The 14,225-nt window shown below is 37.0% G+C and overlaps 1 protein-coding gene and 1 pseudogene across 7 annotated transcripts in view; one reads left to right on the top strand and one right to left on the bottom strand.

The window, feature by feature from the left end:
* The window catches only part of DOCK3 (dedicator of cytokinesis 3), an 899,254-nt gene that overhangs the window by 693,951 nt on the left and 191,078 nt on the right, over window positions 1-14,225 (bottom strand). The window lies entirely within an intron of this gene.
* Window positions 10,778-11,332, top strand: LOC128592669 (60S ribosomal protein L17-like; annotated as a pseudogene).

The following is a 14,225-nucleotide window of genomic DNA, read 5'->3' as shown; positions in this document are numbered from 1 at the left end:
CAAAATAACTTTCAACCCAGGATCTTGTATCCAGCTAAACTGAGTTTCATTTATGATGGAGAAATTAAATACTTCAATGACATTCATATGTTGAAAAAATTTGCCATAAGTAAACCAGCTCTTCAGGATATTCTCAGACCTATCCTCCACAATGACCAACACAATCCTATACCACAAAACTAAACTCACTCAGAAACTTCGGATCAAACTCCAACTGCCACACTGGTTAAAGGATTAAAAATGTCCACTGGATCTTTGAAAAACTCGATACCCAAAATTCCACCAGACTTATCAATACTCTCCATTAATGTGAATGGCTTAAACTTTCCTCTAAAGAGGAATAGGTTAGCTGACCGGATACAAAAACTCAAGCCAGATATTTGTTGCATACAAGAGTCACATCTTAACTTAAAAGACAAATACAGACTCAGGGTGAAAGGATAGTCATCCATATTTCAGGCAAATGGTAATCAGAAAAAAGCAGGTGTTGCAATTTTATTTGCAGATACAGTAGGCTTTAAACCATCAAAAGTAAGGAAGGACAAGAATGGTCACTTCATATTTGTTAAGGGTAATTCTCAATATGATGAGATCTCAATTATTAATATCTATGCACCCAACCAGAATGCACCTCAATTTGTAAGAGAAACTCTAACAGACATGAGTAACTTGATTTCCTCCAGCTCCATAATGGTCGGAGATTTCAACACTCCTTTGGCAGTGTTGGATCGATCCTCCAGCAAGAAGCTGAGCAAAGAAATCTCAAATTTAAACCTAACCATCCAATATTTAGATTTAGCAGACATCTACAGAACATTTCATCCCAACAAAACTGAATACACATACTTCTCATCAGCCCACGGAACTTACTCCAAAATTGATCACATTTTAGGTCACGAGTCTAACCTCAGTAAATTTAAAGGAATAGAAATTATTCCATGCATCTTCTCGGACCATCATGGAATAAAACTTGAATTGAGTAACAACAGGAATCTGCATACCCATACAAAAACATGGAAGTTAAATAACCTTATGCTGAATGATAGCTGAGATGAGATTAAGACAGAAATCGCCAATTTTTTGGAACAAAACGACAATGAAGACACAAACTATCAGAACCTCTGGGACACCACAAAAGCAGTTCTAAGAGGGAAATTTATACCACTGCAAGCCTTCCTCAAGAGAACAGAAAGAGAGGAAGTTAACAACTTAATGGGACATCTCAAGCAACTGGAAAAGGAAGAACATTCCAACCCCAAACCCAGTAGAAGAAAAGAAATAACCAAAATTAGAGCAGAATTAAATGAAATTGAAAACAAAACAATTATACAACAGATCAATAAATCAAAAAGCTGGCTTTTTGAAAATGTCAATAAAATAGATAAACCTCTACCAACCCAATAAAAAAAAAAGAGTAAAATCTCTAATATCATCAAGCAGAAACAACAAAGACGAAATAACAACAGACTCATCAGAAATCAAAAAAATCCTTAATGAATATTACAAGAAACTTTATTCTCAGAAATATGAAAATCTGAAGGAAATTGACCGATACTTGGAAGCACGCCACCTTCCAAGACTTAGCCAGAATCAAGTGGAAATGTTGAACAGACTCATATCAAGTTCAGAAATAGCATCAACCATACAAAACCTCCCTAAAAAGAAAAGCCCGGGACCAGATGGTTTCACATAAGAATTCTACCAAACCTTTAAAGAGGAATTAGTACCTATATTACTCAACTTGTTCTAAAAGGTAGAAAAAGAAGGAAGACTACCCAACACGTTCTATGAAGCAAACATCAACCTGATCCCCAAACCAGGAAAAGACCCAACAAGAACAGAAAATTATAGCCCAATATCACTAATGAATATAGATGCAAAAATATTCAACAAGATCCTAACAAACAGAATTCAGCAACACATCAAACAAATTATACATCATGACCAAGTTGGTTTTATCCCAGGGTCTCAAGGCTGCTTCAATATACGTAAATCTATAAATGTAATTCATCACATAAACAAATTAAAAAACAAAGACCATATGATTCTCTCAATTGATGCAGAAAAAGCTTTTGATAATATCCAGCATCATGATCAGAACACTCAAGAAAATTGGTCTAGAAGGGACTTTTCTTAAACTGATAGAGGCCCTCTATAGAAAACCCACAGCCAATATCATATTGAATGGAGTTAAATTGGAATCATTTCCACTCAGATCAGGAACCAGACAAGGCTGCCCATTGTCTCCATTGCTTTTCAACATAGTAATGGAAGTTTTAGCCACCGCAATTAGGGAAGAAAAGGCAATCAAGGGTATCCATATAGGGTGAGAAGAGATCAAACTTTCGCTCTTCACAGATGATATGATTGTGTATCTGGAAAACACTAAGGACTCTACTACAAAACTCTTAGAAGTGATCAAGGAATACAGCAGCATCTCAGGTTACAAAATCAACATCCATAAATCGGCAGCCTTTATATACACCAACAGCAGTCAAGTTGAAAAAGCAGTTAAGGACTCTATCCCATTCACAGTAGTGCCAAAGAAGATGAAATATTTGGGAATTTATCTAACAAAAGACATGAAAGATCTCTATATAGAGAACTATGAAACTCTAAGAAAAGAAATAGCTGAAAATGTTAACAAATAGAAAAACATACCATGCTCATGGCTGGAAAGAATCAACATTATTAAAATGTCCATACTACCCAAAGCAATATATAATTTCAACGCACTCCCTATTAAAGCTCCACTGTCATATTTTAAAGATCTTGAAAAAACAATACTTCGTTTTTTATGGAATCAGAAAAAACCTCGAATAGCCAAGACATTACTCAGAAATAAAAACAAAACAGGAGGAATCACACTACCAGACCTCAGACGTTACTACAAATCGATAGTGATCAAAACAGCATGGTATTGGCACAAAAACAGAGAAGTAGATATCTGGAAGAGAATAGAGAACCAAGAGATGAATCCAGCTACTTACCACTATTTGATCTTTGACAAGCCAATTAAAAACATTCAGTGGGGAAAAGATTCCCTATTTAACAAATGGTGCTGGGTGAACTGGCTGGCAACCTGCAGAAGACTGAAATTGGACCCACACCTTTCACCATTAACTAAGATAGACTCTCATTGGATTAAAGATTTAAACTTAAGACATGAAACTATAAAAATACTAGAGGAGAGTGCAGGGAAAACCCTTGAAGAAATTGGTCTGGGCGAGTATTTTATGAGGAGAACCCCCGGGCAATTGAAGCAGCTTCAAAAATACACTACTGGGACTTGATCAAACTAAAAAGCTTCTGCACAGCCAAGAACACAGTAAGTAAAGCAAGCAAACAGCCCTCAGAATGGGAGAAGATATTTGCAGGGTATACCTTTGACAAAGGCTTAATAACCAGAATCCACAGAGAACTCAAACGCATCAGCAAAAACAAAACTAGGGATCCCATCGCAGGCTGGGCAAGGGATTTGAAGAGAAACTTCTCTGAAGAAGACAGGCGCACGGCCTTCAGACATATGAAAAAATGCTCATCATCTTTAATCATCAGAGAAATGCAAATCAAAACTACTTTGAGATATCATCTAACTCCAGTGAGACTAGCCTATATCACAAAATCTCAAGACCAGAGATGTTGGTGTGGATGTGGAGAAAAGGGAACACTTCTGCACTGCTGGTGGGAATGCAAATTAATACATTCCTTTTGGAAAGATATATAGAGAACACTCAGAGATCTAAAAATAGATCTGCCATTCAATCCTGTAATTCCTCTGCTGGGCATATACCCAGAAGACCAAAAATCACAACAAAACAAAGATATTTGTACCAGAATGTTTATTGCAGCCCAATTCATAATTGCTAAGTCGTGGAAAAAGCCCAAGTGCCCATCGATCCACGAATGGATTAATAAATTGTGGTATATGTACACCATGGAATATTATGCAGCCTTAAAGAAAGATGGAGACTTTACCTCTTTCATGTTTACATGGATGGAGCTGGAACATATTCTTCTTAGTAAAGTATCTCAAGAATGGAAGAAAAAGCACCCAATGTACTCAGCCCTACTATGAAACTAATTTGGGGCTCTCACATGAAAGCTATAACCCAGTTACAACCTAACAATAGGGGGATGTGGGAAAGGGAGGGGAGGGAGGGGGGTGATGGGTAGAGGGAGGGGGATCGGTGGGATCATACCTGTGTTGTATCTTACGGGGATATTTGTGAAACTTGGTAAATATAGAATGTAAATGTTTTGGCACAGTAACTAAGATAATGCCAGGAAGGCTATGTTAACCATTCTGATGAAAATGTGTCAAATGGTCTATGAAGCGAGTGTATGATGCCCCATGATCATATCAATGTATACAGTTATGATTTAATAAAAAAAAATTTTACAAACTATTTACAAAATAAAAAAAAGACAGATTAATGAAATTGAAAACAAAAGAATCATTCATAAAGTTAATGAAAAAGGAATTTGTTTTGGAAAAAATAAATAAAATAGATAAACCTGTGGTCAGCCTAACTAGAAATAGAAAAATAAAATCTCTAGTAACCTGAATCATAAATGATAAAGTGGAAATAAAAATAGCTGCCATAGAGATACAAGAGATTATCTCTGAATACTACAAGAAACTCTATGCCTAGAAATTTGACAATGTGAAGAAAATGGATCCATATTTGGAATGACACCCTTTCCTTACACTTAGCCAGGAAGAAATAGATCTCCTGGACAAACCAATTTCAAGCACTGAGATCAAAGAAACAATAAAAAAATCTCCCCGCAAAAAATGCCCTGGTCCAGATGGCTTCACACCAGAATTCTATCAAACCTTCAAAGAAGAGTTTATTCCCATACTGCAGAAATTATTCCAAAAAATTGAGAAGGAAGGAATCTTCCCCAACACATTCTACAAAGCAAACATCACCCTGATACCAAAACCAGCAAAAGACCCAACTAAAAAGGAGAACTTCAGACCAGTTTCACTAATGAATATAGATGGTAAAATTCTCCATAAAATCCTAGCCAATAGATTACAGCTTATCATTTAAAAAGTCATACATTATGGTCAAGTAGGTTTCATCCCAAGGATGCAAGGCCAGTTTAACATACACACGTCCATAAACATAATTCACCGTATCAACAGAAATAAAAACAAAGACCATATGATCCTCTCCATAGATGCAGAAAAAGCATTCGATAAAATTCAACATCCTTTTCTACTTAGAACTAATTAGGCATTGGCAGCACATTTCTTTTTTTTTTCTTTTCTTTTGTTGCAATTTGGCTAGGGCCAGGTTCGAACCTGCCACCCTTGGTATACGGGGCCAGCACCCTATTCACTGAGCCACAGGCGCTGCCCGGCAGCACATTTCTTAAACTGATAGAAGCCATCTATGACAAACCCACACCTAATATTATACTGAATGGAGTAAAACTAAAAGCCTTTCCACTCAGAACAAGACAAGATTGTTCACTATCACCACTACTATTCAACATAGTGCTGGAAGCTCTAGCCAATACATCAGGCAAGACAAGGAAATAAAGACATCCAAATGGGGGCAGAGAAAGTGAAACTCTCCCTCTTTGCTGATGATATGATCTTATACTTAAAGAACCTCCAAGACTCAACCGCAAGACTCCTGGAAGTGATCAAAAAAATAAAAGTAATTTCTCAGGATATAAAATCAGTGTCCACAAATGAACAGCCTTTGTGTATGCCACTAACAGCCTAGATGAGAAGCTAATCAAAGACACAATTACCTTCTCAGTAGCATCAAAAAGAATGAAACACCTAGGAATATATCTAACAAAAGAGGTGAAGGACCCTATAAGGAAAATTACAAAACCCTAAGAAAAGAAATAGCAGAAGATATTAATAAATGGAAGAACATACCATGCTCATGGCTAAGAAGAATCAACATTGTCAAACTGTCTATATTTCCCAAAGCAATCTACAGATTCAATGCCATCCCTATATGATACTTTCAAGTACCAATATCATACTTTCAAGTATAGGAAAAAAAATTCTTCCTTTTGTATGAAACCAGAAAGAAACCCTTATAGCCAAGGCAATTCTTTGTAATAAAAATAAAGCTGGAGCTTTAGGCTGTACTACAAGGCCATAGTGATCAAAACAGCATGGTATTGGCACAAAAATAGAGACGTAAATGTCTGGAACCGAATAGAAAACCAGGAGATAAAACTAACACCTTACATCTTAATCTTTGATAAACTAAAAAAGAACATATACTGGGGGAAAGAATCCCTATTCAATAAATGGTGCTGGGAGAACTGGATATACACATGTAAAAGACTGAAACTGGACCTGTACCTTTCTCCATTCACAAAAATTGATTCAAGATGGATAAAAGACCTAAATCTAAGACATGAAACAACAAAAATTCTCAAAGAAAGAGTGGGGAAAACACTTGAAGCTATCAGCCTGGGGAAAGACCATAGACATGGAGAACAGAAGGAAACAGAAGACCTTCATCACCCCAGTTCTAGCCCACATCAACACTTTGGACACCTACAGACCTGATCAATGGGTCAGTACCTCGCCATCTTCACAAGCACTAAGCCTACCCAAGAAAGCTCCTAGGAGCCCACATGCTGTGCTTCCCCACAGAGACTGCCAAAACTGTGCCTTGTCCCCTGTGGCCCATGTGGCTACTATACAATGTTATCTTGGAATTTTTGGAACTATGGCTGGAGTGTAGTCACAGTATCCCTTCAAGCCTGAGGCTAAGCCATTGCCAAATGACCCCAACACTGTGGTCCCATATCCCCAAGCCAAGCTGCATGCAGCTGTTACACCCTTCGCCAAGGGGACAAGTAATGGTAGAGCTGCTCCACCTAACTTAATGCTACCCATGTGGGCCTCATCTAAAGCAGTATTCCTGCCTCATGGCAAAACAATACCTTGGCCACTCATAGCAGTCACCTCCCTCAGTAACTAAGCTAAACAGTATCTTGCATCCCAGAACAGTGCTGTGGCACCCCAATAACCAAGCAGAAATGACAAACTACATCCCAGGGAAAGAGTGTCTGAGTTGCCCAGAATAATCAACCTCCTGGGCCTGAGCTGAAGCAGCACATCAACCTCTGGGGAATCAGTGCCCTGACCCAGCTGAGAAGCTGCACATTCTACAGCTACATTGAGAGCCAGGAAACAGAGCAGATACTGTAGGCTCAGATATTCTGCCCTATAGGCCAAACAACTCTAGGTATCCTGTTTCCCTGGAACTGAACTAGCCCTTTAGCATTTAAACTACTGAAACACTTCTCTCTCTAGAGAGTGACATCATCACTGTGCTATTCCCTGTCCCTCACCCCTCACACTCAAGCCCAAACCCCAGCTGTGCTTCACCACCTGACCTCAAAGAGTCTGAGATACTGCTAAGATCCACCATCCCAGGATCTACAGCAGTGATTTTCAATGTTTTTTATCTCACTGCACACATGAACCTATAGTTAAAACTTCCATGGAACACTTAAATAATGTTGATTAAAAAAAAAAAAAAAAGCAACGTTTTAAAAGACACTGGCTCAGCGCCTGTATCTCAGTAGCTGGGGCACCCGCCACATACGCTAGAGCTGGCAGGTTTGAATCCAGCCCGGGCCTGCCAGACAACAATGATAACTACAACCAAAAACTAGCTGGGCACTATGGTGGGCACCTGTAGTCCCAGCTACTTGGGAGGCTGAGGCAAAAGAATCACTTAAGCCTAAGAGTTTGAGGTTGCTCTGAGCTATGACGCCATGGCACTCTACCGAGGGCAACAAAGTAAGACTCTGTCTCAAAAAAATAAAAATAAAAATAAAAATCGCAACATTCTAAATTAGGCGATTTACCCTGTGATGAGGTTTGGTGTAAAAAAGTTGGATTTCTTGCAGATTTATTTCAGTGTTTAAATACTCTTAGTAAGAGTACACAGGGAAATCATGAAAATATTCTCATATCTACAGATAAAATGAATGCTTCAGAGAAAAATTACTGTTCTGTAAGGAAAGGATTAAAAGAGAAAGCAGTAGAAATGTTTGAGCTAGTGAAGAGATATAAACTGGATAAAAACCCTACTGAACAATACAAACTTTACTAAATGTAGAATATAAATGTCTTAACACAATAACTAAGAAAATGCTGTGAAGGCTATGTTAACCAGTTCGATGAAAATATTTCAAATTGTATATAAAACCAGCACATTGTTCCCCATTACTGCATTGATGTACACAGCTATGATTTAATTTAAAACATACATTTCAAATTTATTTATGGAGAATAAAGATAAGGACCTTTAAAGAATATGGAACACATTTTAGGTAAATAAAGATTATTTAAAAATATCATAAATAAAAACCATTTACCAAAAAAAAAATCTTATTGAACAAATTTTATAAATTTTAGATTTATTGTACACAAATTTTGAAAAATATTTTCCTGCATCTACACTAGATATAATATCTCTGGATGGGATAAGAAACCCTTTTGTTTTAAGTGCATGTACATCAACAAATTTAAATATTACAGAAAAAGAAGAGTTAACAAATAAAAAATAACAGAGAACTGCAGATATTACAACCTTTTGGTTATCTCTCAAGGGTAAATTTATAAATGTTACGAAAACAACAGAAATATTTCTTCTAGTCTGAACTTCTTATTTGTGTGAAGTGAGCTTTTCTGCAATGAATAAGATTGAAAAACAAAATTCGATCATAGTTAGAATCCTTGGAAGAAAATTTAAGAGTATACCCATCCAAAATTCAACCTTGCAAAGAAGATACTCTAAAAGAAGTCAAGCTTGGCTATCTCACTGAATGTTAAATTATAATAGACAGAAAAAATAAATACATATAAAAACATTTCTTAAGAATTTTAACTATCTTTGTATTACAAATTATAATAAATCATTTTATTTTATTTTTTGGCCATGATGGGGGTCCATTTTGTTTGTGTTAATAAGTCAAAAGAGTATTTTTTTAACTTTTTTTTTTTTTTGGCCTACATAGTTTAAGGGTGCCACAGAAGTTTAATTATAAGTTCAAGTGTGCAATGACATTAAAAAAGGTTAAAAAACACTAAGCTAGGCCATTAACTTGATTCTTTTGCACTGTATTCTATTTCCTCTTCTCTCATTCCTGCTCAAATCTCTTTTAATCTGGCTTTCATTCCCACCACCAAATGGAAACTACACTGACCAAGATCTCTAATAGTTGCCAAATTCAACCAGTCAGTTCCAGGTCCTCATCTGAATCAATCTTGACAGCCTTAGATATACTTGATTAATCTCTCCTCTAAATACTTCATGTTTCCCTATATACAACTGTCACAATTTTTCAACCTCCTCTGACTAATTCTTCTCTTCTTCTTATTGCTAAACACTACGGTTTCCAAGGATTCTGTCTTCAACTTACTTCTTCTATACCAACAGTGACTCCTTTACTGTTTTCATCCAGCACCCTAGTTTAACTACCATCTAAATGCTGATGACATCCAACTTTGCCCCAGAATTCCACATTCATATAGCCACCTGCCTCCTTGACATCTTTACTTGATTATCTAAGAGTCATTTCAAATTTAACATCTCAAATATTGAATTCTTTGATTTCCTTCCCAAACTTCCCTATCTCAGTGCATGACAAATACATCCTTACAGTTATTCAGGCAAAAACTATGAAGTCACGATCAATTCCTCTTTGTCTAAACTATATGCTATTAGCAAAACCTGTCAAGTCTAATGTCAAATTTTATGCAACTTACAACTTCTTATAGTCCCAGTGAACACCTGAATCTAAGAAAAAAGGCTGTCTTCCGTGAACTAGTATAATCTTCTGCCTCATCCCCCTCCTACCATCCCTGACCACTATAATTCTAGTCTCAACAAAGCAACCCAAAATAAAGAACATGTCCCTTCTCTGTCCAAAGGCTTTAGTGGCTTCCTGGACCATTCAATAAAAACTCATGCCCTTGAAATGGCCTACAAAGCCCTATTATATTGAGCCCCTTGTTCTCTGTATGAGCCCATTTCCTTTTATTACCCTCACCTTAGTGCCTTCAACTACAATAAATTTGCCTTACTATTTCTGAACAAGACAGGCATACTCTTCAGGTGGAGATGAAATGCATGGATTATTAGTATTTAAGGGCCTGGAAAAGAGAGGAACAATACTTGTAACAGTGGGGAAAAGAAAAGAGAAAAATACAACTTACAAATATAACAGGGAACAGAGTCAAATGCCATAAATAGAAAAAAAATTAAATACATTAACTCATTATAGTGGTTATCTCTGAATGAGAGCATGATGAGAAGTTTTATTTCTTCATCAAACTTCCCCCTGTATCTTTAAAGGTTTTAAGTTCTGACAAGACTCGTCTATTTCATGTTTACCCATACTCCTATGGTTTGACCTTTGCTTCAACAATGTAATCCTTATTTACACGGTATAGTTATTTAGGGGTCTCAACAGAAAGTCAAAAGTACTTTACCAAAGCCCGTACAACTTGCCAATAGCACTAAATGCCTCTCCTACTGTTTTCCTTTGTGTTCCATCAATTTTTTTCTAGTGATATGTTTTTATTCCTTTTCTTTTCCTCTTCTGTATCTTGTATCGATATTTTCTTTGTGGTTACCATGAAGCTTATGTAAAACATTTTATAAGAATCTATTTAAGCTCCTCTTCCTTCCTCTAATAATTTTGTGATTATAGCTATCCTTAGTACACATAATGCATCCTTCCCCTAAGCAGCCTGAGGTGATCTGTGAAAATGGTTCACTATTCACTTGACCCAGAAAACCCCACGAAATCCTGCAAGTCAAGAGGCTGAAATCTTTGTGTTCACATTAAGAACACACGTGAAACTGCCCAGGCCATCAAGGGTATGCACATATGAAAAGCCACCAAGTATCTGAAGGATATCACTTTAAAGAAACAGTGTGTACCATTCCAACTTTACAATGGTAGAGTTGGTAGGTGTGCCCAAGCCAAACAGTGAGGCCGGACACAAGGTTGGTGGCCCGAAAAGAGTGCTGAATTTTTCCTACACATGCTTAAGAATTCAGAGAGCAATGCTGAACTTAAGGGTTTAAATGTAAATTCTCTGGTCATTCAGCATATCCATATGAACAAAGCACACAAGATGTGTCGCTGAACTTACAGAGCTCATGTTTGCATTAACCCATACATGAGCTCCCCCTGCCACATCGAGATGATCCTTACTGAAAAAGAACAAATTGTTCCCAAACCAAAAGAGGAGGTAGCACAGAAGAAAAAGATATCCCAGAAGAAACTGAAGAAACAAAAACTTATGGCATGGGAATAGATACAACATAAAATAAATGCAAATAACAGGAAATCTATTTACACTGATAAGCATTCCCATCAAATACAAGAAACCAACAATTTTAATTCCCTTCCCAAACTTCGTTATTGATGTCACAATTAACATCTTTATACTGTGCATCCATTAACAAATTTTTGTGATTATAGCTATCCTTACTACACATACTTGCCTTTTAACTTTTATACAAAAAGTATATACTACCATTACAATGGAATCCTTATTTACAGGGTATAGTTATTTAGGGGTCTCAACAGAAAGCCAAAACTACTTTACCAAAGCCCATACAACTTAGTACAATACACAATACTACAATACTAAAATATTCTGTATTTGTCTATATATTTGCCTTTACCTGTTAGTTGTATATTTTCATATACTTTCATGTTGCTATTTAGCATCCTTTTATTTCAATATAAAGAACTCCTTTGGCATTTTTTTTGCAAGGCGAGTCTACTGTGACAAAATTCCTTAGCTTTTGTTTGGCTGGGAAAACCTATCTCTCACTTTCATTTGGAAGGATTGCTCATTTTTCCTTTAATACAATGAATATATCATCCCATCCCCTCTGGCCTGCAGTTTCCACTAAGAAATCTAATAGTCACCCACACCTTTCCCCACTCACAAAAATTGATTCAAGATGGATAAAGGACTTAAATTTAAGGCATGAAACATTAAAAATCCTCAAAGAAAGCATAGGAAAAACACTGGAAGATATTGGCCTGGGGAAAGACTGGCCATGGCAATTGCAACAACAACAAAAATAAACAAATGGAACTTCATGAAACTGAAAAGCTTCTGTACAGCTAAGGAGACAATAACCAAAGCAAAGAGACAACCTACACAATGGGAAAGGATATTTGCATATTTTCAATCAGACAAAAGCTTGATAACTAGGATCTATAGAGAACTCAAATTAATCCACATGAAAAAAGCCAACAATCCCATATATCAATGGGCAAGAGACATGAATAGAACTTTCTCTAAAGATGACAGACGAATGGCTAACAAACACATGAAAAAATGTTCATCATCTCTATATATTAGAGAAATGCAAATCAAAACAACCCTGAGATATCATCTAACCCCAGTGAGAATGGCCCACATCACAAAATCTCAAAACTGCAGATGCTGACGTGGATGTGGAGAGAAGGGAACACTTTTACACTGCTGGTGGGACTGCAAACCAGTACAACCTTTCTGGAAGTAAGTATGGAGAAACCTCAAAGCACTCAAGCTAGACCTCCCATTTGATCCTGCAATCCCATTACTGGGCATCTACCCAGAAGGAAAAAAATCCTTTTATCATAAGGACACTTGTACTAGACTGTTTATTGCAGCTCAATTTACAATCGCCAAAATGTGGAAACAGCCTAAATGCCCACCAACCCAGGAATGGATTAACAAGCTGTGGTATATGTATACCATGGAATACTATTCAGCCATTAAAAAAAAATGGAGACTTTACATCCTTCGTATTAACCTGGATGGACGTGGAAGACATTATTCTTAGTAAAGCATCACAAGAATGGAGAAGCATGAATCCTATGTACTCAATTTTGATATGAGGACAATTAATGACAATTAAGGTTATGGGGGGGGGCAGAAAGAGGGACGGAGGGAAGTGGGTGGGGCCTTGGTGTGTGTCACACTTTATGGGGGCAAGACATGATTGCAAGAGGGACTTTACCTAACAATTGCAATCAGTGTAACCTGGCTTATTGTACCCTCAATGAATCCCCAACAATAAAAAAAAAAAGAAATCTAATAGTCTTTTGAAGGCTCCCTTGTATGTGACAAGTCCTTTTACTCTTACTTTTGTTACTTTCAAAATTCTCTGTTTTGGTGCTGAGCCCCTGTAACACAGTGGTTACAGTGCCAGCCACACACACCAAAGCTGGCAGGTTCAAACCTGGCCCAGGCCAGCTGAACAACAAAGACAAATGCAACAAAAAATAGCAGGGTATTGTGGCGGGCATCTGTAGTCCCAGCTACTGGGAGGCTGAGGCAAGAAAACTGCTTAAGCCCAGGAGTTGGAGGCTGCTGTGAGCTGTGACGCCACAATACTCTACAAGGGCGACATAGTGAGACTGTCTCAAGAAAAAAAAAATCTCTGTTTTTGACTTTTGACAATTTGATTATATTGAGTTTCACTATGGATTTTTTTGGATTCATCTTAAATGGGTTCCTTGGGCTTCAAAAATCGATATCCCTCACCAGATTTGGGGGGTTTTGAGCCATTATTTCTTTAAATAAGCTTTCTGACCCATTCTCTCGCTCTCTCTTCTCCTTCTGATAATTCCATGTTGAATATATTGGTTTGCATAATGGTATACTGTAAGTTCCTTAAACTTTCTTCCTTTTTGATTCTTTTTTAAGAGATGTTCCCCAGTATGTTCCCCAGGCTATATTTAAACTTCTGGGCTCAAGCAATCCACCTGCCTCAGCCTCCAAAACAGCTGAGATTACAAGTATGTGCCACCCTACCCAGCTCTTTTTTCTTTTGATCCTCTGAATAATTTCAAATGACCTGCCTTCAAGTTGACTCATTCTTTCTTCTGCTTGATGGAGAATGCTTTTGATGCTCTCTACAGAATTTTCAGTTCAGATATTATATTCTTCAGCTCCACAATTTCTATTTGATTCTTTGCTTTCTTATAATGCCTATATTTTTGTTATTTTTACAATGTTCACATATCATTTTCCTCGTTTAGTTTAATTGTCTGTTCTACTGTAACTGACTGAGTTAAATAATTTTCTTTAGGACAATTAGTTTGAGTTGCTTGGCAATTCATAGAACTTCATTTCTTTATGGTCAGCCACTGGATAGTTATTTTGGTCTTTCATTGTCCTCTTCGTAGCTTTCCTTTGGTGT

The sequence above is a fragment of the Nycticebus coucang genome, chromosome 8 (assembly GCF_027406575.1).
Source record: "Nycticebus coucang isolate mNycCou1 chromosome 8, mNycCou1.pri, whole genome shotgun sequence".
Taxonomy (NCBI): Eukaryota; Metazoa; Chordata; class Mammalia; order Primates; family Lorisidae; genus Nycticebus; species Nycticebus coucang.
This window is presented reverse-complemented; position numbering and strand designations above follow the sequence as displayed.